General features: G+C 38.6%; 1 protein-coding gene across 2 annotated transcripts in view; it reads right to left on the bottom strand.

Moving 5' to 3' along the window:
* Positions 1 to 27,576, bottom strand: part of SOX5 (SRY-box transcription factor 5) — a 1,186,854-nt gene that overhangs the window by 584,255 nt on the left and 575,023 nt on the right. The window lies entirely within an intron of this gene.

The following is a 27,576-nucleotide window of genomic DNA, read 5'->3' as shown; positions in this document are numbered from 1 at the left end:
TCAGTGTCTGTACATCATTTCAGTCTAAACTCACTTAATCCCAGTGCAATAGCTGACAGGTATTTGTCACAAATTTCCTACAGAAAGGATAGGCCACTTGGCCTAACATAAAACTGACCCTGAAATTCTGAATCTCTTACACCCAAGTATGTGATATTTGTACTATCCTGTGCAAACGATCGAGGAGCCTTGGTGGCAAATGGTGAAATGTTGACCTGCTCTCAGTGAGGGCAGTAGTTTGAAACTGCCAGCCTCTTCAAGGGAGAAGGAGGAGGCTTTCTACTCCCATGAAGAGTTAGTCTCTGAAAACCTACCAGGGCAGTTCTATCCCTCCCTCTAGGGTTCATAATAATATGAATCGTATTCTATCTGGTAAATGCTTGACTGTACTGCCTCCTTCCATCCTCACAATGGCACATGGCAGTTACTACTATCCCCACCATGTAGAGCAGTGGTTCTCAGTCTTCCTCAGGCTGCGACCAGTTCCTTAGATGGTGGTGACCCCAACCATAAAATTATTTTCGTTGCTACTTCATAACTGTACTTTTATTATTTATGAATCATAATATAAGTAACTGATAGGTTGAATGTATTTTCATTTTTACAAATTGAACATAATTAAAGCATAGTGTTTAGTCACAAAACAATATGTAATTATATATTGGGAAATATTTATTTCTAATTAAAAATAAATGAAATTTTGTCCTTTAGCATGGGTAACAGTCTTCATGCTGGGTACTTATATGTGGGCATATCTGCATGTGGGCAGACTCGCCTGGAGACGAATAGAGAAGTGGTGTCTCAGTTCCTAAGACCACTGGAAATATGTGTTTTCTGAGGGTGTTAGGTGACCTCTATGAAAGGGTCTTTTGACCCCAAAAGGGGTTATGACCCACAGGTTGAGAACTGCTGATGTAGATGAATCAAGAGCTAAATATGTTTGCCCATGTATAATGAATATGTGGTTTTAGACTTTATACGAAATTAACTTATAGCACTTGGCTCATAATTAGTGTCCAATAAATATTCATTGAAAGAATTAATCAAAGAATGAGTAAGAATGTTTTAAGAAAGACTCTCTCTATATATATATATTATTAATATATATCCATATTAATATATATATTAATGTTAAGCAAAGCTTATTTTTCGCATGATAGTTTATCCAAATTAAAAGTAAGATAAAAAATATCCATTGCCATTGACTCTATTCCAACTGACAGTGACCCAATAGAACAGAACAGACCTGTTCCCTGTGGGTTGCTGAGATCGTATCTTTCCAGGGATAAAAAGCTTCATCTTTCTTCAGCGGAGCAACTTGGTGGTTTCCACCTGCTGATGCTGTGGGGAGCAGCCCAGCAAGGAGCCCATATTGCACAAGGTGTCCTTTGTAGAATCAAAGGTTTCACTTGGGCTTTTCCCCTCATTTAGGAGATGAATAAACTGAAGCACAAAGTTATATGTCCATAGGTACATAGCCAGTTAAAACAGTAAAAATGTGAACTAGAGTTCTGATTACCCATTCTTAGTCAAATATTCTTTACTAAAAAGTGTTAGCTAAGTTCCATTTCTCTGGTGCTGACTCAAGTAGAGTACATGGGCTCTAAGGAAGTCTGCTCCTGAATTGGTAAGTTTACTAACATTTGCAATAGCTATGACAACTATTTCGCAATGTGTTGAAAGAAGGGGAAAGGAAGAAAAATGGAGCAAAGTTGCTTTCCTTCAGTTGCTTACACGTTTCATTGGCAAGATGGGATTTATCCTTATAAGACATTCAGCGATATTAAAATGTATGCTCCTAAAAGGAAAAAAAAGGTCATGCGGTGAAGTGTTTCCTAGCATATGATGAACTAGAACAATATACAGAACAGAGAATGCCTTCAGTGAACTGAAGGAAGGGAAGAGATCAGTGTTAGAAACTAACAAGAAACTTAAGACAGGTTCAGAAACCATCACAGGCTCCCGTATTTGGCAGACATGCTCACCTGGTCAAGTCATTCATCTTATACAGGAATCAGTGAGTACAGGACTCCTGACAGCACTCCTGCCTGTCACCGATGTTCACTAGTGGTACGTGCACCCACAGCCACTCATTCAAGGCAGGGTTGTGTCTATTGGAGCCATTCTTACCTGTTTCTCTATGAGCTAACAATGCAGAATGCCTACTCCTCACCTGACCAGGAAAATAAAATAAAAATATAAAGAGTAAACTGGTCCACATACTTTAAAAGCTACTTTAAATATATATTACTTTAGAAGCATTATGATGAGATATCTTCTATTTCTATTGTCAATTGGTTCTTAGGCACTTTTCCATTACTTTATTTAAAGCCTTTTCACATGAAGAACACATCTAAGGATTAATACATACATGCACATAGAGTTAGAAGTTCAATATATAATATGCTCGTTGTTGTTGTTAGGTGAAGCTAGTCACAATGATTGACTCATAGTGACCCTACACAGCAGAATGAAACAGTGCCTGGTTCTACACAATCCTCATAACTGTTCCTGTGCCTGATCCCCCTGGTGAAGCCAATGTGTCAATCCATTTCATTGATAGCCTTCCTCTCAATCACTGTCCCTCCACTTTACCAAAGATGATGTCTTCCTCCAGGGACGATCTATCTCTTATGTTTAGGTATTATATACTGCAGATGAACATATTAACTGCTTAGGTATATTTTAAAGGTTTAGATAAATTAGAAACAATCCTGGAGTAGAAGACTGGTCCTTCCCCAACCTATAAAATACACAGTTAACAGAAAACAACAACAAAAAAAGTGGAGACTATATTCAAAAGTAATATCAAAAGCCTTGCTGTTGATATCTTATGATGGAATATACATTCTTCTCAGCTAAAAATTGCCAGTGGTGCACAAGTGATTTCCTCCGGTGAACCCATGAGGAATGCAACCACATGCAAGCCTTGCAGCTGTTGTTCATCAAGAATTGCAATATTTATTCTGCAGGAAGCAAACAATAGATGCATTTGGAGAATGTGAGTTCAGCTGGTTCCTACAGCATACGTTACGAGCTCAAATCCAATTTGCTAGTCAATGAACATCTTGTAAAAGAACAGCAACCAATGGTGGGGAGAGGGAGCGATGTTGCTAATTACAATGTTAGACCCCCACACAAATATCTTTATTTTAATCTCAATTGTTCCTATGTTTTGTTCTTTTTTCCTTTCCATTTCAACACCTTTTCATACTACCTCCTGTAAAAATGGCCTCTTAGTTTTCTGGGAGAACAATTTACTGTTGCTTTAAAGACAGCATACACCGAATTTGCAACGTTCCTTACTGATTTATAACCATTTTTAATCAAACTGCCAAGCAGGCATGAGAAGCCATAAAAACACTTCAGAATCCTTGAAAGATCAGCTACCAATTTCAAATAAATATTTTCATTAGAAACCAGGAATTGTAAATAGTGATTCTACCAAGTTCTAATTACATTTCTAACACACAATTGTAATATAATTTAAGAGGAAAAGTAACAGGTGTAGTGAGCAATACATTGAAGCGGTTTGTACAGAACTATACGGAAAGAAAAGACAATTTCATCTAGCTGTAATTATCACAATTACTCAGAAACTTCCCTAGTATGTCACTCTCTCAGCTATCTCTTAGAGAGCATACGGAAGGAAACTTGCACGTAAAGAAATCAGGGAGATTATGTCAGATCACTTCCTTGTTGATAAATTCCTAATAAAATTTCAGTGATCAAACATGTTACTGTTTTATCACTGTACATCCCTCCCCCTCTTTCCCCTTGGTCTTTTGAACATGCCATTTAAAGAATGAGAGAATTAAAATAATATAAGATGGAATATCAAGAGCTATTATGTTTGTAGCATCTTTAAGTGTTTAAATTTTTGTGCGTTACAGTAAATTAGATGCACTGGAAACTTTCCAATAACATTTTCCTAAGGATGCTGTACAACTGCTAATGTTTAATTAAAATATAGGTATCTCTGTTTCTGTCATAGTTCAATGTGGTTACGATAGATGCTAACAAATCAGCACAATAGATAGATATGCCTGAATTACCATCACTTCACAATAATAAAAAAATATATTTATCCTCCCTCGACCATTCAGTCGTTTCCAATCTTACACTGCCACCAAAACTAAACAAAGAACCCACTGTCATCAAGTCAATTCCGAGTCACAGGGTTTCCAAGACTGTGAAGGTTAACGAGAGGAGACAGCCTCATCTTTCTCCCGATGAGCTTGAACCACAGACCTTTTGAGTTAGAGACCCAAGGCTTATCTCGCACACATACATATTTAACACATCCGATCAAATCTGTACACTCAGAATCTAACTCTATAGAAAGACAGAGTGATTGTACAATCTTCAATCAGGAAAAATAAAAATAGCTACCACCTGCACCTGGAGAGCTCCCAGCAATGATTATAAAAACTAACTACATTAAATACAGCTAAACATTGCTGTACGTTTTAGTACCTATTTGATTAATGACAAGAGTAGTGACAGACAGTTGCAATATGGAATCTAATGTTTATACCCAAACAGTACACCCGTCATTTAGCCCAAATTTACCTTACTCCCACACAAACCTGGTGTCAGGCTCAATGTTTATTCCTGTAAGTTACAAAAGATGCTGAATATTCAGTTTAAGCAGTCTTTACATTTTTTTTTTTGCATGAACATGTGGAAGAAATAAAACAAAAATCCCAAAGCTTTGCAAGGGACTCTTTGAATTTGGATTCAGCATTGATCTGTAGTCTGCATGACACCTCTCTCAAACTTTCTGTCTTATTCATAAATCCACATACTCTATTGCATGATCTGGTGGTTTATAGGATGACACGTTGAGTCGCTAACCTCAAGGTCAATGGTTCAAAGTCACTAGTTGGACCCCAGAAAAAAGAAGAAGCCATCTATTCCCATAAAGTGCTGAGTCTCCTTAAATTGTGAAAACCCAATTTGTAAAAGGCTGTGGGGACAGTGGGAGCCCAAAATCCATCTGCAGAGGATCCAGTTCCTTCCGAGACACAGTTGAGAAACTCCTACTGCTCTATTATCAGACAGAGCTTATTGTAAACTTGATTATGGTGGATCCAGCATGGTAGGTATAATTTGACATTTGGTAAGCTGACCTCCGTCTTGACCCAACCTGAATTCGATGTAGGCTCGAGTAGATCTTGTTTGTTCCACAACAAAAAATTTCTTCCCTGGCTTTTTAAATATTGAGGGTGGTCCTTCCATTCTTGCACTTTATTTGTATTGGTGATGATGATTTTATCCTTGCCATTTTATCTTGGTTTTGATTTTTATTGTTGCTCCTGGGTTTCCCGGTTTGTGAAGCACAAAAGGAACGGATGCATAGAGCTAATAGCTGACACAGGGTTTATCAGGAATGTGAGGTGGGTGAGAGAGGGATTGCGAGGGGGTTTGGGATGTAAACAAGGAATCTGGGAGGGAGGAGTGATCCCCGGGACTGACTCTAATGATGTAAACACAAGTCATTTTAAGAGTGATTTAACCATGGAAGTGTATGATTTGTGAATACCCTATCAAGAAACCACTCTTAAAAAAAGAATGTTGACATAATGTGAAAAATATAGACAATGCATTGAACAATATGTCTAGATGTTGTTTAATGGGATCCTAATTTGCTATGTAAACTCTCACCAAAAGAGAATAAAATGTAGTCTTAGAAAGATTCCAAGTCTCAAAACCCCGAGGGAGCTTTCTGGTCTGTCTTAGATAGGCACTACAGTTTGGAAATAATTCTAAGGCAGTGAGTTTGGTTTGGGTTTACCCCTTTGGATGGATACTCTGCTCTTGTACTCTGCAAACGAAGCATCCTCGTCTCCGGATGATAAGCCAACTGCTTCATTAATGCTCAGTGGCACTTCAACGCAGGGCCTGTGTGTTTTCCTAGTTTGACACTGTGTTAATCTTAAATAAAGAGACCTGGGTCATTGTCTGCTAACCTCAAAATAGTGGTCCGTGTCCATCAGTATTTCTGCAGGAAGATTCCCTCTGGAAGGCTTGATGCTTTGGAAAACCTCTATGGGTCACTACAGGTTGGAATCAACTCAATGGCAGGGGGTTTGGTTTAATCCAAACTGGAAATTTAGGATTCGATTTTTCCTTTTGAGAAACAATAACATCAGTAGTTAAGACTTTTAACCTGTCATTTCAGAGAGTTGATCGAGTCAAGTATACAGGGACCGACTGCCATCAGTTAGGTGCGGACTCATGGTGACTCGGCAGGGCAGTGTAGAACGGGCAGCCCTGTGCGTTTCTGAGACGGTCACGCTTTACGAGAGTAGAGAGTGCTTCCTTCTCCTGAGGCTTGCTGGTGGTTTTGAATTGCCGATCTTCTCGGCAGCTGCCTTACTCCTAACCACTAAGCCACCAGGACTCCCCAGCTATACAGTGGGAGGAATGAACAAACATCATTTAGTTCTAATGGTAGGCACCACAAACATTGCAGGCCATGGAAGGCACCTGAGTGCTAAACTCCCCATTTAAGTTAGAGAACCTTTTGTATTACGTTACTTCAGAAAAATTATCATTTAAAAGGCACAATTGAACCCCAATTTAAAAATAAAAAAGAACAGAAGATAAGGTTGAAAAAAACAACCCGAAGTTTGAATGTTGTTTAGCAGGATTCCAACAGAAAGCAATCGCTGAATCTGTTTGTTTCTTTGTTTGCTGGTGTGTTTGGCTTTGGCTAAACTATTTAACTCCAACTACTTTTCAAAGGAGCCAAAAAAACAAAAAAAAAATTAAATCACAAGAAGGTAGAAGGTGACATCAATGACACATCCAGGGAGAAGCCTGAACACACAGAAAGAGAGCACTCCCTTCCAAAAAGCTCTTTTCTGCTAAATGGAAAGGAATGGAGTTAGAAATGGAAGGCCACGGCAGGGCAGATAACCAGGAGAGAAGTGCAGTAGGAGGGGAATCCCTGTGTGAGACACCAAGTTAAGTGCTAAACTCTGCCCCACTAGCTGAGAGACAATTGAGACCGGACACCTAGAAGTGCCTCAGGAGACAAGCCTGGAGATCCACCATGTGCACTGCCACACTGCCCACACGGAGGCCCTTGAGTTCTAAGAGACTTGACATCAACTAACAACAAGGGGGCAGGGAAGGAAGGGGCCAGGGGTTGTTATTGCTGAAACTCTAAAATAAAAAGGATTGTAGCTTGTCCCTCCCTTGATTTAAGTTCAGCTTGTAGAATGAGGAAGTGCTTGCTCCGCTCCCCTTCGCCCCCTGCATCCCTACAGCCCTTTTCCAACATGTGTGGCATCTAGCTTATTATTACCCTTCTAAACATATAGTTTGATATTCCTTTAATTAAAATGGTGACCATCACCCAAAGCAGCCTTTCTGGAGAGGGACCTTACAAGCCCACAAAACCCAGGCAAGGCTTGTTGAACCTGCGGGCAGTTTTGTGTAAGTGAGCATTAAAGGCTTGGCGTGGCCTCTGTGCTCTCATTTTCTTATTCTCTATTATCTGTCCCCTTAATAAATCCAGAAACTTCAATCAGACTCTGACCAAAAAAAATCCGCACAGTGCTTGGGGACTGAATGATATCGCCATCTGTTTTCCTTCTTACGTGGGCTCGTTCCAGGAGGAACATCCAGCATCCTGGTTGCTTACTGTATCATGAGCCTGACATTATAGGTGGTTTGAAGGAAGCGTGCCTAGGTCACTTGCCCCTCGCAAGGCATGCAGAGTCATTTCAATTTGGAAAAAGTCTGAAGTATGTTCACGTTTATGTGGCTTGCATTTGGATCCTCTGGCTACCTAGGACTAGGACCAGTACTAAAACGCATCCAATGGTGTTTCTTCTCATTTTTGCAACGTTGGTTAAGCCTGAGAGCTCTGGAAGGGGATTTTATTTGGCATGAGACGTCAAATTCCATTTCTGAAAGTCTAGATGGCGATTTTAAAAATAAAATATCTATAAATAGAAAAAAATTGACTTGCTAAGAACCCTTCATACAACGACTTTTCGAACATGTAGCTCTTTGTCACTCTCGGTGCTTCTTACGAATCAGATTTCAAATCATTCTCCAAGTAATGTGAACAGCGATACAGTTTTCCTCTGTTCCTGGTAACAACTGAGAATTGAGAGCAAAGGTCAAATGTTTTTAAACTGTTTGACACAGGAAAAATTACTCGACTGTACGGACAAACACACTACAAATAATTCCTTTTTACAGATTTCAGCAATCAATATGGAGCGCCATATGATAGATATGGCTCCAACAATCTGTATCAATCAGGAAGATTGGCAGTGGCAAACGACACAGACCAATTTTTGCCATGCTCCCACAGTCTATTCTCCAGACTCTGTGTAACCAAGATTTACTCCGGTGCTTTCCCCGACACACAGCACAGCCCGCTCCAAGATCTGCTTCCAACACTTTCAAGGGCTTTTCTGAACCAAACCTGACTGAAAACCTTTGGAGACTGGCACACGATTCTTACGACACTCCATGTTTTCCTTCCAAAGGCTGCATCTTTCATACGTTATATTGGGTTTTTCCCATCACACATTTAATGTGTGAAATTTCTAAACTCTTCCCCTTATCTAAACTGAACTTTGGCAGCCAGCAGTTAGCTGTTGGAGAGTTGCTTTTGAAACGATCAAACCCCTTCTAGGTCTGACTGCAAGAATTATCAGTGCCAAGAAAGAAATTTCAGCCTTCATCAGACACAAAATCAATATGTATGCTTCACTTTGGAAAGAAAACCACCTTGAAAATAATTAATAAAACATCAAAGCTGCACACAACTTCAAAAATCCACATGAGACCGAAACATTTGAGGCAATTAAAAGAAATTACTAATTTATATAAGGTGGTACTTCTCTTTGAGAGATATTTTCATTATACACACACACACGCACACACATGTATGGTGTCTGAAATATCAGTTTTGGCGTCAAGATTGCAATTTAACAACATACCCACACAAATTCTGAATGTTATATCAAATATATAAGATCTTAAAATCCTTAAGGATAACTAGGAAATATTTAAATATCACTTAAAAGAGAGGACTGCAGCATTTGTTTTACTTTAATTACAGAACACAGACATATTATTAGAATCTAGAAAAATAGATTACATTTCATATTCATACTATGCACATAGGTTATGATGATTTCCATTAAACACATGGCAGCAAAGTATTACCCTATATATCAGTTACACTTACTATCACAGTTACTCCTAGAAATATGATTTTTACATTAAAATAATTAATTATTTTTTAAAGTTCATGGAAAAATTAAACTAAAAGACAATGCATTTGTTTACCCACTTTATGAAGACCTTTCATATAGCTCTGCTTAATGATTAATTAAATTATAAAAAGAAAAAATGATTAAAATTTTTAAATGATTAAAAATGATTAATTAAATTATATAAAGAAATAAGTGGTTAAAAATAAGGTACCATAACTATGAAGCCCAGTAGAAGGCTGGGGAGAGAGAATCACATGTCAATGCTGCTGTTGTGAACTGTCTTGCAGTGGCTTCTACGCGGTGGCCTGAAGAATCACACAGGGAAGCACTGCTGTCATGCACCAACCTCATGATCATTGGTATGTGAACCAACAGCTGAAGTTACCATATCGCTCCAATTTACTGAGAGTTGTTTTCTATATTTTCCCATCCCCCTTTCTTGTAATAACTGTAAGGTCATTTTCTAGAAAGAAGTCTTTCCTGATGAGATGTCTAAAGTTTGTAAGTTAAAGCCTCCTCACTATGAGGACACCTTAAGAGGCATTATGGTTGCATGGGTTCTGTGATTAATTTGTTGGTTCTTCTACAAGTGTACAGTGTATTCACTATTCTTTCCTTACCATGGTTCAAAATGGATCCTATCTTCTGCCTTATTTCCATATCTAGCTTTTATATGCACTTGAAGAGATTGGAAATATGGGTTAAGAGCAACATAGGTATCAAAATGACATCTTAGCTTTTGTCATCTTGCAGAAGATTTGCCCAAAGTAAGACATTGTTTTATTTATTGACTACCATGTCTATGACACTTGAAGTCAAGATTCACATCACCAAGGATTGTGTCTTGCTGGGATCCGCAAGCAATACTCACAGAAGCTGCAGTCAAGAGATCAAAGGTGAGTGGCATTAAGTAAATCTGCTGCACAAGGCTTCTTTAGAGTATTCAAAAGCAAGGATATTACTTTGAGGACTCAGGTGCCCATAACCCAAGCCATCATATTTTTAATTGCCTCATATACATGTGAAAGTTGGACACTGAAAGAGGTAAAGCAAAGAATTGATGCCTTCGAATTGAAAGTACCATGGAGTGCCTGAAGGACAAACAAATCTGTCTTGGAAGAAATATGGCCAGAGTCCTCCTTAGAGGCAAGGATGGCGAGACTTCGTCTTACCTACTTTGGACACGTTGTGAGAAGAGACAAGCCCCTGGGAGAAAGACATCATGCTTGGTAAAATAAAGAGACAGGCCTTCCACAAGATGGGCTTCTACAGTGGCTTCCACGAGGGGCTGAGGCATAGGAATAATTCTGCGGATGTCTGAGGACAGCGTGAGGCTCAGTTAGGATGTGCATAAAGTCACCACTGGTCAGAACTGACTCAAAGGCACCCAACAACAACACTTGACATGAAAATTGTGTTTTACTTCAACTAGAACAAAATTGTTGACAAGTACAACTGTGACTCCAATTCAATGTAGTGTTTTTTTATTAAGTAGCTTTGTCAACAGTTTTCTTGGTATATAAGTCACATAGCATTCACTTCAATAGTTCAGTCTCATAAAGAAGAGTTGTACAATCACCCCCCCCCCCCGTTGCAGAACATGTTCTCCCTTCTTGTACTCATCCTTATTAGCGCCCCACTCCCCACCCCTCCCCTGCCACAAAGCCAAGGCACCTGTAGTCCAGCTAGCTATTACCTGTACAGATTTACCCATCGACTTTTCAATACCACGTCTGCCAACAGGGCTATTCAAATCCGTCAACAGCAGAGGGGGTTCACAGGAGACTCAATCTCTGTGTGAGCTCTGCAAATGAATGTGGGGCTTGTACTGTCATCCCTAGCATCCTGAAAACCAGGTGTTCACAATTTAAGCTCTGATGCTATTCCTTTCATCCTTTAGATTGGGATAATATTATGCATAATTGATTTATCACACAGGCTGGTGGGCTGTGCTTTTCCATGTGGACTTAGTAGACATCTCAATTAGAGGGTTACTTGTTTGAAAACAAGCCTTTCAGACTCCAGATGCAATATTTCTGATAACCAGGTGCCATCTAGTTTTTTCACCATACTTGTCTGTAGCATCCACACCTTCAGCAATCTCTACATGAAGTTAAGCATCAAGCAGGGTCACTGCATAAAAACTGATTGTTCTTAGACTGGGAAAAGAATTAAATGTAAGCCCCACATCCCTTCATACATCTGTAGCCTATATTATCTCTGTGGTTCACGTTAGAGACATCATTGTGATTATGTTCGAGCACATTATCAATGATCCCACTGAGGCAACATTTCTACTGCCATCAAGTCAATAGACTTATAGCAGCCCTATAGGGCAGGGTAGAACTGTCCTTCACAGGAGTGGAAAATCTCATCCTCCCACGGTGGACCTGGAGGGTGGTTTTGAACTGCTGACCTTGCAGTTAGCATCCCAATATGTGACCACTATGCGGTGACAATTTCATTGGCTTAGCCAATGGTGTAGAATTTTAAACTGTTGAGAACAGGAAATTTTAAGAGTATTAAACAGTTGTGAACCACAATACATGAAGTGTTGACTTGTGCAGATTAAACTCTAAGTAATTGGACACTATTTACACATACACACACAAAAAGGGGATTGGTGACAGGTCAAAGCTCCCCATAATATTCATTCACAACAGCAGAGCCCTGTCTACCATATTAATAACATGCTATCGTGAAGCCAAACAGTACGTATATCGTAGTTCGAGGCCACCTATCATTGGCCACCCTAGGAGCAGGAAATGTGAATCAAAGTCTAATGTCCACCAGTTCTATCGCTAGTACCCATTTGCTTCTTCTCACCCATCAGCCTTACTTCCAACAGCTAGAGTTGAGTTTGAGGTCAAACCTAGTTCACTCTGTGGGGTTTCCCCATTGAATATTTCTGGGGTGTCCTATGAAGGATTTGGGGTCCCTGTGATTCTACAGAATTGTTAAGTGTTTTCCCTCCTGCTGGGAGGTTGCTCCTCCTGGTTTTCCTACCCAGCGAGGTATCATTACCTTCTCTTACACATACATGACCTCTACCCCTGTCTTGACCCAAATTTCTAGTAAAGTTTCCTTATCACCCTGTTGGGAGTCTCCATTGGATTGGGGTGACCTCAGCACAATTTTGTAAGGAAGAACTGAAAACCTTCTCCCTCTCCCCACAATTTTCAAAACTGACCCTCACCGAGGTGAAGCCTCCTATGTTGAGTGGCTTATAAGAGGTACATTTACAGTGAAGATGGGGGGGGGGAAGCACTAGAAGTGAAGGTGACCACATAACTCATTTTAAAGGTGACTGCATCATGGGGCGAAAAAAGAAAGAAAATGTTCTCAAATTGACTGTGGTAATGATGGCACAATTCTTCTTGATATGATTGATCTAACTATCGAATTCTGTGCTCTGTGGATTGCATGCCAATAAAAATGTTAAATCAATAAATAGGGCCATGAAAATAAAAAGTAAATAGATGCATACATTAGAGGGATGATCTGTGTATATATGTTTCACGGACTCGAGGCAGGTGCACACCTTCTTTGCCTCGGGGACTGGACTCAAGACCCACATGCCCTGGGAGCAGTGGCCTGCCTTCCTCTTGGCGTTTATCTTATCGTTTAGCTCACACGCTGTTCATCCTTTTGTGATTGACTAACTTCACTTAGCCGAGTATATTCCAGGTCCCCATGGCAGGAGGAGCTTCGTGGTTTCTTTGCTGTTTTTTAGGGCTGCATAGTCTTGTTGTTATAGTACAACTCTTATGATTAGGACTAAATGACTAAGAAAAAGAAAGGTTGACAGATGAGATGGTGTTTGTTTTGATTTTTTAATTATAATCCCTAGGTTTAGAGGCCATGAATGGGGGAGTGGGGACGCTGGATAAAGGTAGGTGCCTGAATAATTGGCAAGATGTGTTGGGATCAAACAGCTAAGTGTCTTGTTTTCCTGAAAGAGGAGTTTGGACTTTATCATGTAGACAGTTGGGAGCTATGGAGAGCAACATAACCAAATTTGTGTTCTTAAAGCATAACTAGCATCATCACAGAGATAAGGGGGATCAGTAGCATGGGGAGGGGGCAAAGAGAGTCTACAGAGGCGAATGCAGGGTCACAGGGACAGATGGTAAGAACTTGAAATAACGGGAAGGCATGGGTGCTTGACAGAAATCTTCTCTGCTCTTTTAAGTCCCATCCTTTATATTCAAGAGACTGGTTTCAGAGGACAAGAGATTTTAAAGCTTCATTTAGAATTTTGAGAAAATATGTCTTTGCCTAGGACTTCTTTAGACATTTCTTAAACAAACCCCTCAGCCTACACACAGTAAGGAAAGACTGGCGTGTTACTATGTGTAGAGGATTCTGTAGAGAAAAGTGGTTACCAAGACTTAATGCTTCTGTACTTGAGAACACCAACCGATCTGTTTTTCTGGTTGTCATTAATCTTTTACACTGTGGTCCAAGGGGTGGCCCCCTTGTCGACCACCTTTGCTGTGCTCAATGTTAACCTCACAAAGTCAAAGCGATGAAACAAACAAACAGGATGTTTGCTTGAAATTAAGAGGAAAAGGATAGATAAACATGTTCTAGCCAAGCAATTAAAAAAAACACTTCCTTAGAATTTATTTTACTAATATTTTGATTTTAAAGATGAAGAAACATTGACCCAGCAAGATTATATGACTTGTTTAGGATAAGATTAGTTACTAAAATATCTTTTCTGTCAAGACCATGAGGAAAATGTTCTAAAATGTTAAAATATATTGCTAGCCCAAATTTCTCAATTTACTCATTGGATTTATGATTATAAAATCCTTAATGCAATCTGGTAAAAAATTTATTTTCTCTGGACCTTTAAGAAGTGAATACCTCAGGAAATTATAATTTCATATGGTTTCTAAATTTAAGAGAATATCTGATTGACTGATTTAATTTTTATTACATTAGAGGAATAATCACTTGGAGTTTATCCATGACGTTGCATTCAGAGTTCAGTTAATGGCAGTGATTTGAAGTTCTGGAATCCGAAATGACACTAAAATATAATTTTTCTACTCCTAATTTTCAACCATGCTTAAAATACTTGTTTCTATGAGTGAATACATAAATTCATCCAGTTCATATATTTTTTGAATGACTTAGATATTTCAGCATAATTAAGCTAGTCACCTCTTCATTGGAGATGTGTGATATTTTAGACTTTGAAATATCTTTATTCTAGCTATAACCTGTACTTGGCCTGAGTTTTAGTAAATGATTAAACCACTATAATAAAATACTATTTCAGTCCACATAAATAAGGAGCATAGCAATATCCAAGCAGAGAAAAAACTGAATTACAAACAGAATTTCTGCATTGTGCACCTTGGCTTCCCTCCCTGCATCTCCCTGCCCCTAAAACATAGGCAATGTAAGGATCACACAGTAAACCTGGAAACAATGATATACTGTTTGAACTTGAGGAATGAGGATTTATTAACCTGACATTCTATTATTTTAAAACACTTGAGCAAAATTCTGATAACGTCATTTGGAGGGGGAATGCAGGTGCCCATTGTAAACACATTTTTCAGAAAGGATGAAACACCTAAATGCAACTCAAAGCAGTTATATGAAAACAAGACTACACAGTTCAGTTAGGGCTGCAGCAATAGCTATATACCATTAAATGCAAGGATGCATAAAATAATTGGTTAAGTATATAAGAGCCACTTCAATTGTTGCAATGTTAAGAATCTAGATGATCTCAATAAATAAATGTTTAATGCTTAATTAAAATGTGATGTTAACCAAGTATAACGGTGTTAGTACCCATAATAATATTTCTTAGATTTCCCACAGTGCTAGAGAGTAATATCAAATTTCTTAAGGAGATCAAAATAAATGTGGCATAACTGACTTTAAACTTGGATGCAATTATGCATGTGAAAATAATGTTTATGGCCCATATCTGAAACTTCCATCACTAATGCGGTGTCTATTGTCTCTTGGACGCTTCACACAGGACTATGGACTGTGTGTTGGAACGTCAGTGTTTGAAGATCTACTTCTTTGCCCTTTGAACTGCAAGTCACTTTTGTTCCAAAATAATGTTTGCTGCATTCTAGATCGATCTGTGTGTTTTTGCTTCTTCCCCAGGATGCCACAGATATACCACATTGCTTAAACCGTGCAGAGGCAAAACACATATTTGATAAGAAAAGCTAATTTTTTAAAGCCTTTGTCGGGGAAGAAATGAGGTTGTACATGGTGCAGAATGTCCAAACACCTCATTCCATGGCTCATTTTAGAGGGGGTGGGGAGGGAATTGCCAAGGAAGCAAAAAATAAATAAGCCCCCTCTCTCCCCCAATGGGTTTTTATATATGTGAGTTTGGATTACCTTAGCTTGATGGCTATAATCATTAAAGTAATATGCTTATTAACTTGTTACTTTAATACATATGTCATCAAAGCAAAATGAAATGGTGAAATCAAGGGAGGAAAAAAATCACTAAATGATCATTTTCTCTCTTTACCCTACACTAAGAGAGAAACCTTCCCAAACAGTGTGAACTCATTGGCTTTCCCATTTACTCTGCCATATAACAGGGAACCAGAGAGGTGAGGTCATTTCATCACTCCTAGGAAAAAAGAAAAGAAAAAAGCAAAACGTCTGCTAAAATCTGACTTCATTTGATTTACTCTCCAAGACTGTTTTTTATTAAATATGTTTGACTGCTATCTCTAATTAAATGTAGAATTAATTTTGGCAAACTAACCACAGATGCAGTTTATGTTCAATTTTATCAGACAGATTTATTTATAAGCTGTCAACTTCTTGAAAGACTTCATTTTGGAGCCGTTTTAAATTGCTAACAGTAGCTGTAAATGGAGCTACTGTTCTCTGGAACACTAAAGGAAAAGTATGCTATAAATGTCTATTCCATCTGGGAGGAATCAGAAAACAATCACATTCCTTTATTTTTTTTTCCTCCTTAGGACCTTTATTAAATTAGTTCAACTCAATTAAAAATAACTTCAAAAACATTTCAGAGCCTTTTGTTTCATGAAATACTTGGAACTCTCTGCACGGAACGTCACCCTTTTAACTAATCCCTTTTACTAAATGGAGGAGAATAGTGGTATTGTGACTGCAGACAGTGCTTTCAAGGGTCTCTACTGTACCGAATTGAGGTCACTGCAAGACAATACTCAACACCCAATAGCCATTCAAGCGTTCTTCACAACTCTATCAAACGTGTCTTTCTTTCTCTCCCTCACTTTCTCTGGAGGCAAACTGGGAGGACAATGGAAACTGCCTCCAGCACCATTTATGGTCACCATATTTGCACATGACAAAGTCTATTCTTACTGGTTTGCCAACTCCCTTTAAAAAGAATGAAGCCGGGGTAGATTTTTCCCACCGGTACTGTTATTCAAGCTTAGTTTGTATTTACTTTTGTTGTTGTTGTGAGGGAGCTAGTGCCTGGCATTTGAGAAGCTGACTTGCTATTTTGGTGCCTGCGTGACAAAGGGAGACGGACTGCAGAATTCAATATGTCCCATTTTTAACCAGCTTATGCATGATAGGGTGCACAGTTTCGCACAAAACAGAGACAAATGATGAAACTATTTTGCTTCCTCTTATTGTCCAGCATTAACAGAATTATGCAACTTACAGTTTGCCCTTGAACCACCATACCTGTGCCCCACAGCCCTCCTTGGTGTTGCTTGAAGGCTTTATGGCTGCAGTCACAAACAAAATCAATTTCTGTAAATTTTTCTCACCAGGGATGCTCCTTTTTTTAACAGGAAGGAGGAAAGAAAACTGTATCCAGAGCATCATCCTCTAAACAAACTACGAAGAACACATCTTTGTAAGCCATATTGTAAAGTCGTTACGATGAAGAGTTTTATTTTAATTAAGAATGGGATTTGTAGGACAGTTAGTGAGATGTAATATTCTTAGAAAGAAACAGTGCCCTTATTGAAAATAGCATTTGAAATGGAACGGAGGCATTTGGAGCTGCAGAGAGACTGGTTTCTATGGATTTGTACAGTTAATAAAAAGGAAAAATACAAGGGAAATGTATATGCCTCACCTGAATTAAAGAAATACAAATTGTGCATGTATGTGTTCTTTAGAGTTTTCTTTGTCATTCGGGTTACTGATATCTGTGCTGCTAAGAGAGTTGTCTGTGCCCCTAATAAAATGATTTTAAAAATAAAATAAAACACCAAAAGGGGAAAAATAATATAGAAATACTAGTTGTGCACATTAATAATTTAAGCCACAAAGCTTACCAAAGTGGATGTTAAGCATTGTATTTATAGTTTTATGCTTCCCAGGTGGAAATAGGTAGAAGAAGAAAAAAGGAAAATAAAGATGTTTTTATATACTAAAAAAAAAATAGTCAACCAGGTGATCATCTCTTCAGTAATACAGTAAGCTATTTCTTTCCTTCTTCATCAAAGCTATTCTAGACCACTGATTATTAGAAATGCAACTCATTTTTATTACTGATTCAAAATATAGTACTGGTACTCCATTTACAGTTAACAATGACAACAAACTTCCCAGTTATTTTGAATATGCTTAGCTGTCTTAATATGAGATATTTTCTAGTATTTTATCAGATTAAAGAATAGTATTTATGTAAATGCTTGTGTTTCCAAAACTACATATAATTTCTTATATACGAATTTTCATAATTTATGAAAATGATCTAAATTTAAGAGTGTTCGAAATTTTTCCATCTACTCAACTTACTTTACTAAATTTTCCCACAAGAGGTTCCCAGGAGAGTGAAAATATTTTGTGATTCGCTGGTAAGTAAAAAAGGTGGGTTGAATCAACCTGTCCCATGCTCCATTGGTGAAAAGGAATAAAGATCCACTCTGTAAGTATCAACGTCAAGAACACCATGTATGGACTGTTGTAAGAGCTGCTAGAGCGCCCAATAAAATGATCTTAAAATAAAATAAATCAATAACACCTTATCATCAGTTCTAGTATAACCCATGGTGTTGAGATTGGTTTGATGCCACAAGACAATAATCACAACAACATTTAAAAGTATTAGATTAAACTTGACAGTGCTAAGGATACTCCTTCCCATAGTAAGTTGTTCTGGGTGGTACACACAGATAATGTACTTACTTGGTTGCTAACTGAAAGGCCTGGGGTTCAAATCCACCCAGACTCAAAAGAAAGGTCTGATACCTCCTTTAGAAAAATCAGCTATTGAAAATATGGAGAAACACAGTCTTATGTTGACACAGTCTTATGTTTCCACGAGTCAGAGTTGAGTGGACGTCAACTAGAAGCAGGTATTGAGCAACAATGATTTCATAGTATTTGTTAAACATATGCTATCTGTCAAGCATTGTACCAAACAATGATACAGTACACACCGCATGGTAGATAAACGAATGCAGTGTATAATCAATTGAGAGGACAAAAAGTAAACAACTATAATCACTTACACTGTGTAACAGCTTTAGATATACAAACAGGTATGAGATTTCTTCCCATAACAAGCTGACTGTGCAAATTCCCAAAACTATGGGAGGTGTACTGAGTGTAACTTACTGGCGTTATTGAGGGACAACCTGAAATGTTTCCTGCTAAGTGTATTAGTGTATTAAAACACCATAGCTTACCTGAGGCTTTGAGTTAGGAAGTGGGTAAAGAGGGAGCAAAAAAGATCAAACAAAACCTATGGTCAACGATCCAAGACCAACTCGTCACTAGCCTCTGAGTTACCAGCCCAACGCCAACTTTTAGAGGTGGAGCAAGAGAAAAAGAAATAGAACCACAAATGGAAAGCAAAAGTTTGTGGACCACAACAGGGACTAAATAGTGGCCCACTTTGTCGCTAATGAGGCTATTTGTATGAAATTGGGACAAGAAAGGTCTGGAAACCCTAGACGAGGCCAGAGTGTACCTACTGTCCTGGTGTGACCAGCCGTTGGTAGTGCAGTGATTGATCCAGGAAGGAAGAGGACTGTGACATGAATTCTGTGGCGTTCAGGCTTTCGACTAGGAAGGAAGGATGATAGAGTGCTTCAGGAATGCACATGGAAAGGGGTGGATTAGAGAGAGATGGACAGATTTATAAACCTGATAACGGGAGCCAAGAGGGTAAAGGGACCCAATGTGATGTTAAAGATTCTACACCAGCCTCTCTGCTTCAACAAGGTGGGTCTTTATGAAACTGCTAAGCGAATACATCCAAGCCAAGTGAATTTTTGCATGGAGGGGATAGACAGAGAGGAGGCAGGTCCAAGGAGAACAGATTGGTTTGTGGACAGAGTCGGGAAGCTGATGGGTGAAGCAGAGTTTGAATAGTGGTTAGGTGACACAGTGCTCAGAGAGAGGATTGACACAGTTTTTATAGCACCCAGCATATATGGACTGGCTCCTGGCTTTGTTCTCTGGCGCTATTTTAAAAATACAATAGATTTCATATTTTGTGTATCTCCCCAGGGCCTGGGATTCCGTATTCCATGCCTGCACAATCCTTTAATTATGAAGCCTTTAGTGGGCCATTCTTTAAGATGAAAGTTTAGTTTAAAATAGCACTCTTTATGTTTTACTTTAAAATCCATTATATCTGGAAAATATAGTGGAAGTCAGTAAAATACAAATATGGTACATTTCGACAATGCAAACATCCATCCGCCCTTCTAGTTACAATCACCTGATAGCTATTATCAATTACCATTATTAATTTAAAGAATGGCCCTCACCGGGCAGTTTCTATTCATGCTCTGCCTCCTCTTTTATTCTATAGCTCCAGAGGAAACTCAAAAGACTGACTTTTTTTTTCCTTTTAAGGTCATTTGATAGCTGTCGTGTTAAAGATAGTGCCAACTCATCTCTATGCATTTTGCCTTAATTACTATAAATGCTAAATTTTAAGCATACATATCTTTCTGCTGATGGAACGTTTTGTATCATAACAATCAGGCTAAAAGGAGCATAAAAATGATCACTTGGATGGTTGCCTTATTCACTTGTCTCCTGTATAAAAGTAATGGCGTTAACACCACACTTTCATAAAGCCTCTAGGAAAAATAGACTTCAAAATCCGGAAAGGCCACCTGACAAAGGAGGCAATGTGTTCTTATCTCAAATATGGATGGAACCAGCCGACATCTTGAGCCAAAACTATCCTACCTAGCATTGTAGCTCAAATGGGAGATGGAAACAACAAAACCGAAGAGGGGAATAAAAAATTCTCCTTATAACTGGCCTTACTCAGCAAGCAAGGGTATAGTCAGTCAGGGGTGAATTTCAGCCTTATTCTCCTCTATCCGGCCTCCCAACTAGGCACCTTTGTGCCATAGAAAAGTTATACAGTGTGTTGGCTTCAGCATACTTCATGCCAAGAACTCTATTCTATACACTAAACATTCAAGACCTCGATGCATTTCCTCCATGGCCATTTGAGTTAGGCACTTCGATTGTACCCATTACACAGAAGTAAACTGGCTTGTGGCCAGGGTCAGGGCTATTCAGTGGAACCATCAGAGTTCTTTCATCGGTGGTTTGACCTCAGAGCCTTCATCCTTATCCTCAGTGTCCTAATCCAGGTAAAATTAGGTGAAATGAGAGTCTTATTTTATATTTTTACATAATGATGTTTTGTTAATAGATTAGTGAGTGAGCACACACTGAATAATCTCACAAACACATAAACTACTGTTCTCTCATTGCAACTACTTTCTAATTAGTGGGGTCAGCAGGAGTACAGTTAATGCCCACTGGTCCTCCACCAATGGTTTCAATATTCTCATATTTAAAAGAAGAAAAGATCTTCATTTCCAACAAATATCCTAACAGAAAAGAAAAAAAACACTATTAACTTCAAACTGGGCAAAGGAATGTATTCGTAAATTATCCCTCTTCTCTAATCCTCTCCACAAAAGGAAAGAGTACTTGGCATATTTCAAATTAATAATTTAAATAAAAGTCTGTAAGACAAGATCAACATTGTAAATTGCAGCACAGACAAGCATATACAGACAACAAAAGGTACACGAATTACACTCCAAATATTTTACATGGTAGTAATATCGGGTTTTTTGTTTATTTGTCTGTTTTTTGAGAAAACAGCATTTTTCAATTCAAACTAGTTGGTCAAGTGAAAAGCTTTCCTTTAGGTCGTTAGGGAGCCAAGGGTATTCAAAATGCTTTTAAGCCTTTCTCCCTATTGCCGTCTATGTTTCCTATGGAAGCACTGGCAAACACAAGTCGACTGTTTAAGGAAGAGAAAATGTGAGGGAGGGTTCTTTTGGTTTTGTTTTTTAACATGGTCAAAATAAAACCTTTAGTAAAGAAACTCCTGGTTCAAAAGAATTGAACCTCTGAAGTATTGGGTATCATCAGTATATATTGCTACCTATTGATATATAGATTTGAGGTTTTTGTTTTTCTTTTCTCCCTTAAAATTAGAGGAAAACATTCTGTAGGGAGTGCTAAATATGTATAACCAAAACAAAACCCCACAGCCTCCGTTCCGAGTCTCTACTGACTCATAGCGACCCTAAACGACAGATTCGAAGTGCCTGATGGGGTTTCAAAGACTGTATATATTTTTGTAGAATTATACTCCCTTTCTCCCAGAGTGGCTGGTGGGTTTGAACCACCAATCTTTCAGATAACAGCTCAATGGCTGATCCATTGTGATACCCCAGCTCCTTATGTATCTATAACCCCAACCAAAGCCACTGCTCTCTGGTCAATACCAACACATAGCAAATTTATACAGGGTTTCCAAGGCAACAGGCCATCTCTTCTACCTCCACTGGAGCAGCTTGTGGGTTTGAACTGTTGGTTTTATGGCAAGAAGTCCACAGGCTCCATAGCACCGCTGGCGCTCCTTTCACCACAACCCAAAGAACGCACTGCTATTGAACCATGGTGCCCCTATCGCGCAGGATAGACCGGCTCCTGTAGTTTTCTAAGGCTGCTCTTTGACAGGAGTAGATAGCCTGGTCTTTCTCTCCTACAGGAGGTGGTGGTTTCGAATTGCTGACACTGTAGATAGCAACCCAAGCCATAATCGCTAGGCAACCTTTCAGTACCTATAAACTCACTGCCAATGAGCCCATTCCAATTCACAGTGACCCTATAAGATAGAGTAGAACCGTCCCTTTGGGTTTCTAAGACTAAATATTTTCAAGAGTAGACAGCTGACCCTCTAGTTTGCAGCTAAAGTGCACATTTAGCCCATTATACCATACCATCTCTTCTAAGGACTGACTTTAACGAAGAAGAAGAAGAAGGAGGAGGAGGAGGAGGAGGAGGAGGAGGAGGAGGAGGAGGAGGAGGAGGAGGAGGAGGAGGAGGAAGAGGAGAAGAAGAAGAAGAAGAAGAAGAAGAAGAAGAAGAAGGAGGAGGAGGAGGAGGAGGAAGAGAAGAAACAACTAATATCACTGCCATGAGTTTATGCCAACTCATAGCGACCCTGTAGAATAGGGTAGAACCGTCCTTGTGAGTTTCTGACTTTAAGGGAGTGGTTTGTAGCCCAGTGAAACAGCCACTCTACCACCAGGGCTCCTTAAATGCCTGTAATACTTGGAAATATACAAAAATAAAAGACATCTACAAGCTTTTTTTCCCCCAAGTAATCTTAAACTTATAGACTTTGGATTATAGAATTTAATAAACAAGAAAGATGGGCTAGAGGAACAAACTCATTCTTAGGAAAAATTAATTTCAATAGTGATTAATGAATGCTGGAAAGATAATTTTTCAGAAATTATTTCCCATGTACTGATATTTGAACCACACAGTGAAATTTCTTTGAGGATGCCTCAAATTGTTTGCACATTCATTCCCAGAAGCTAAGGGGTCCCTTGGTAGTACAAAAAGTCAACGCAATCAGTTATAATCGAAAGGTAGAAGGTTTGAATGAACCCTGGGTGGCTTAGGATGAAAGACTACTGATCTATTTCCCAAAAGTAAGCCATGGAAAATCCCGTGAATACAGTTCTACTCCAACATTCCAACACACACAGAGAGTTACCGGGAGTCGGAAGCAACTAGAAGGCAGCTGATTTACTTTAGTTCTGCAATTTTCACCTCTCTGGAATCTGAGTGGACCTGCAAACTCTGGAGATTATCAAACGTATGGTAACACAATTCCATGCTGCTGTTTTTCTTCAAAATGAGTGACTACACACACAGCCAGCAAGTCTACTGAGAATTGACAAACACAATGAATACATACCTGTAAATTTTGAAAAACACAATAAAATATTCAAGGTTTAGAAAATGTTATATATTTTCATTAAATGAATCTTTTTGTCATGTCTCATTGAGAGAATATTCTGAAAGTACCAATTAAAGACAGGGTCCCAATATCATTAACAAACATGATATATACATATATGATATGTTCACAAAATTTAGAGTGATTTCTTTCAATTATTTGATGCTTATCTATGCATACGTTTCCTCCTGCTGGGCACTTGCCTGTCAGGTACTCTACAATCATACACTTCAAGTACAACTTAGTCATTAAGTAAGTATATGTAATTTTATAATGGCTTTACAGAGACAAAAATTAATCATACTTATAATTCTAGAAGTTGTTAACATTTTAATTACATGTGTAAAATGTAAGAATAAACAAGGCCTTGTTGACAAATTTCCAAGCGGACCTTAAGCTTCATTTGCAACTCACCATGCAAACAGAGGAGCAGGTAAAAGAGTAAAGTGGCGCATTGAATGCCCTGCTCTCTCTGCCTGATCGCTTGCTTCTATTTTGTATAAGGTGACCAGACCTCCCGCTTTTGGCGGGACAGTCCCGATTTTTAACAATTTTTCCCACATCCCACAGCGTTTTATTAAAGTCCCGATATTTGGAAGCTAGGGAATACGGTTTTCGGCTGCCATGTGGCTATTTCACCAGGATATGAGTTTCCTCAATGGCGTCCCACTTTACCAATGTTAAAATCTTGTCACCTTGATTTTGGACCCTCTGCCTTTTATTAAATTGCATGAGTAAAACCAGCAGAGTCCTCTGTCTCCAAGTGTCTGGCAGGTTTCCTGGCTTACCAGGGAGTTAGGATCCACGTGAGAAGGCTGTCTACCTTCAATATAACAATTAAAATGGCAGAGTATATGGTCCTTCTTTCAGTTAGAGCCAACGCTCTGGAAATGAATTATGACCATGGTATAGTGAAGATGAAAGTTAATATATAACTTCAGGTGGAGGTATGTCCCCAGTTTATAAAAATGAGACCATTTAATGTACTTAGAATAACGGGGAGGGCAGGGATCACACCCCTCCTTTCTAGGAAGTGATTTGTAACTCATTTTTTTCCTATTGACAAATTTTCTTCTAAAATACTGAAGGGAGTTGGTATTTTAAAATATGGCTCTAAATAATTTTTAATTTATTATTAATTTGGGGTTAATACGTGTATCATATCATTCCATAGCTCAATCATATCAAGCAGAATGGTACAGCTGCTACCACAACCAGGTTCCAAACATTCTTTTCTTTCCTGGACTCATTGATATCATCTCTCTTTTACACACACGCATGCACACACGCGCGCCCACACGCGCACACACCATCTCTAAGTATTAGCACACTTTATTTTTCCGAATACGAGCCCAAGATAAATCATGCTTCGTTTCCCTCATCTACTAATCAGAGCTAATGTGGACCCAGGTGTGAGGAGGAAGATGCGTGAAACGGTCCTTACCATTCTTGCTGAAGTGGGTCCCTACGGACGTCTCCGAAAAGGAGCAGAGAGGGATTCCTGTCTCCCAGGAGGGCTCTGAGTCATGGGTAAAAGAACCTTTGGCTTTATATTTTAGAACAATTGAAAAGAAGTGTAAATATTCCTTTCATAAGTCTCAGTCATTATTTCTGTTGTTTTAATGAAGGATGTATCTACCTAGGCGTACTGAATCAAAAATCTAGTGATAACACATTTTTCAGCATCAATCTACGAGAGAAAGCAGATTAGGGGGAAACATCATTCTGACAGTGAATTTTTCTTTGCTCCCCGTAATCACAAACTGTGAGTAAGCAATCTTAGCAATCTACTGTTACCATTTACATGGAACATAATAAAAGTATCTCATTTGTATAACAGCAATGTCAGCAATGTCTTGTACTAAAGGTTGTCTTATGGAGGTTTGCATAGGCATTGAAGTACAGCTCCACAAAGAGCGTTAACAATTCCTGAAGCGATTGTGAAACACTAGCTGGTGAACGAGGGAAAAGGAAACACAGATAGAAACTGGATGACCGAAGTGAAGTGAAATCATAGGGAGGTCTTACATCAGTGGGATATCGTGAGTGATTTACTAAACCCTAAAGGCTAATTTTGGTCTTTATTTCCATCCAGCTGTTAGGCAATCATTTCGGTTTCAGGTAGGCTGATGCTTTCACTGGATTATGGGTACAGAGTCTTACATTGCTAAGACATCACCTTATCTCATAAATAAATTTTTTTCAGATGTTTCCACCAAAACTGACTTGAGGGCCATGCTACAATTCTGTTGGTCAAAGTGGTTCATTATGAGAGTAAATTTTAATTTAGGACACATTTTTGGAAGGAAAACATCATTTCTAAAAGAACCATCCTTGCCTCGTTTTAAGAATCATGCCCAGAGGACCAATGTATCCCAGGGTTAAATAGCATTAGGAAATATTCAAAATCCTTACTCTGTAACCCTTGTTATTTAACGTATTTAAGAATAAAACTAATTCCTTATCAGCTTTTAAATTATCAGCTTGCCTGATAATTTATTTAATATTAAATTATGATCTTATCAACTTTAATTCTTGAGACACCTATACTAAAATTGCTCTTGACTTGTTAAAAAGTACTTCAATAACACTAGCAATGTAATCTTGGTTATGAAAAAAAACAAATGTTTTTTAATTGGTAGTCATCCAAGGGTAAGTAATACTCCTGTACAAAACTAGCCATACATTTCAGAAGATAGAAATATTAGGTAAGTGGGAAGTTTAGAAAGGCATACTCTCCGGATAGTAATTCCCCATTTTAGTCTTTGCTTCTGAAAAACCTCTCCATCTACAGAAGAATCCAGAATTTTGGGCTTTATCCTCAAAAACAAAGAAGGACTGCTTCTCCCTCCCCCACTTTCTATACGCCATCACCAAAACCCATCTGCGTTACAGGCATCGTGAAGAAAAATAGCTCTGCCAAACCAAGTCCCCAAAATTGATATATTGGAAAAAAACTAGTGCGAATATTTTAATATCTTGTCATTCTATAAGGAGTAAGATGTAGGATTTCTATTTATATATGAATATTAGTAATCTATATGTATGTCAAGCTTCACCACATAATGAAACTTTTCCAAATACAAAAAATAATTTCTGTTCGAGTGTTTTTTATGTACACACTATATGCTACATTGTCATCTTTGATAAATGTGGGAAATTGAGGCCCAGAAGTCCCCTCTAGGTGACAACCAAACAGCAGATGACAAAGAGCAGAGAGACTGGGAGAGTGCCCGTGCCTTATGCTTGCCTCGCTGGTCTAAACACCAGATTGTCAAAGAGACGCCTATAAGGAATTCTTTAACATGAGACCCGAATAGTTAAAGTCAGTGAAGGAAAGATGAAGTCTGGATATGGGAATTCTCAACTGCCATATTTCCTTCTTCGTTTCCAGCAGGTTGGTTGGCTCTCCGCAAGTGTGTGCTATCATAAAAGAGTCCTAAGGTACTTTCAAGGACTTTTTGCAGAAGCTATTTTACCTTTATTATACGAAAAAGTAGCACATCCATAGAAGCTTCCAAAAGGTCACTGGGAAGCAAACTTAAAATAGAAGAGAATGTTTCCATGAACATGGTGAAGCCCCTTCGGATATGTTTTTATTTTCCCTCTTCAATGAAATGAATTGATCAAAAGAGAACAGGTACCACAATATACGGGTAAAGATTTTGTCCCCATAAAATAAATATTTTAACAAATAATGACTTCGATCATTAAGAGAACCATAATGTTTTACTGGAAACTCCAGAAAATGAAGATTACTTCATGCTTTCTAAAAACGTATTTATATGAAAAACCTTATTAAAATAATTTAGTCTCTTTGGTCAAAGTGCTCGGCTATCAATGTAAAGGTCAGTGAGGAGCTCACATGGAGAAAAGTGTGGCAGTCGGCTTCCTTAAAGATGCCCACCTTGGGAAGCTATGGGGCGGTTCTGCTGTCTCCTATAGAGTCCTGGGGGTCAGATCCACTCTGTGGGCATAGGAAGGATTAAAAAGGAAACAGTCCACCTAATGTCTGCCAGTACCCTTTCAAAATCATTCACTTCAAACTCAGTGAACGTGATG

Source organism: Tenrec ecaudatus, chromosome 6 (genome assembly GCF_050624435.1).
Source record: "Tenrec ecaudatus isolate mTenEca1 chromosome 6, mTenEca1.hap1, whole genome shotgun sequence".
NCBI classification, from domain to species: Eukaryota; Metazoa; Chordata; class Mammalia; order Afrosoricida; family Tenrecidae; genus Tenrec; species Tenrec ecaudatus.
Note: the sequence above shows the minus strand (reverse complement) of the source record. Positions and strands in the feature narration are given on the sequence as shown.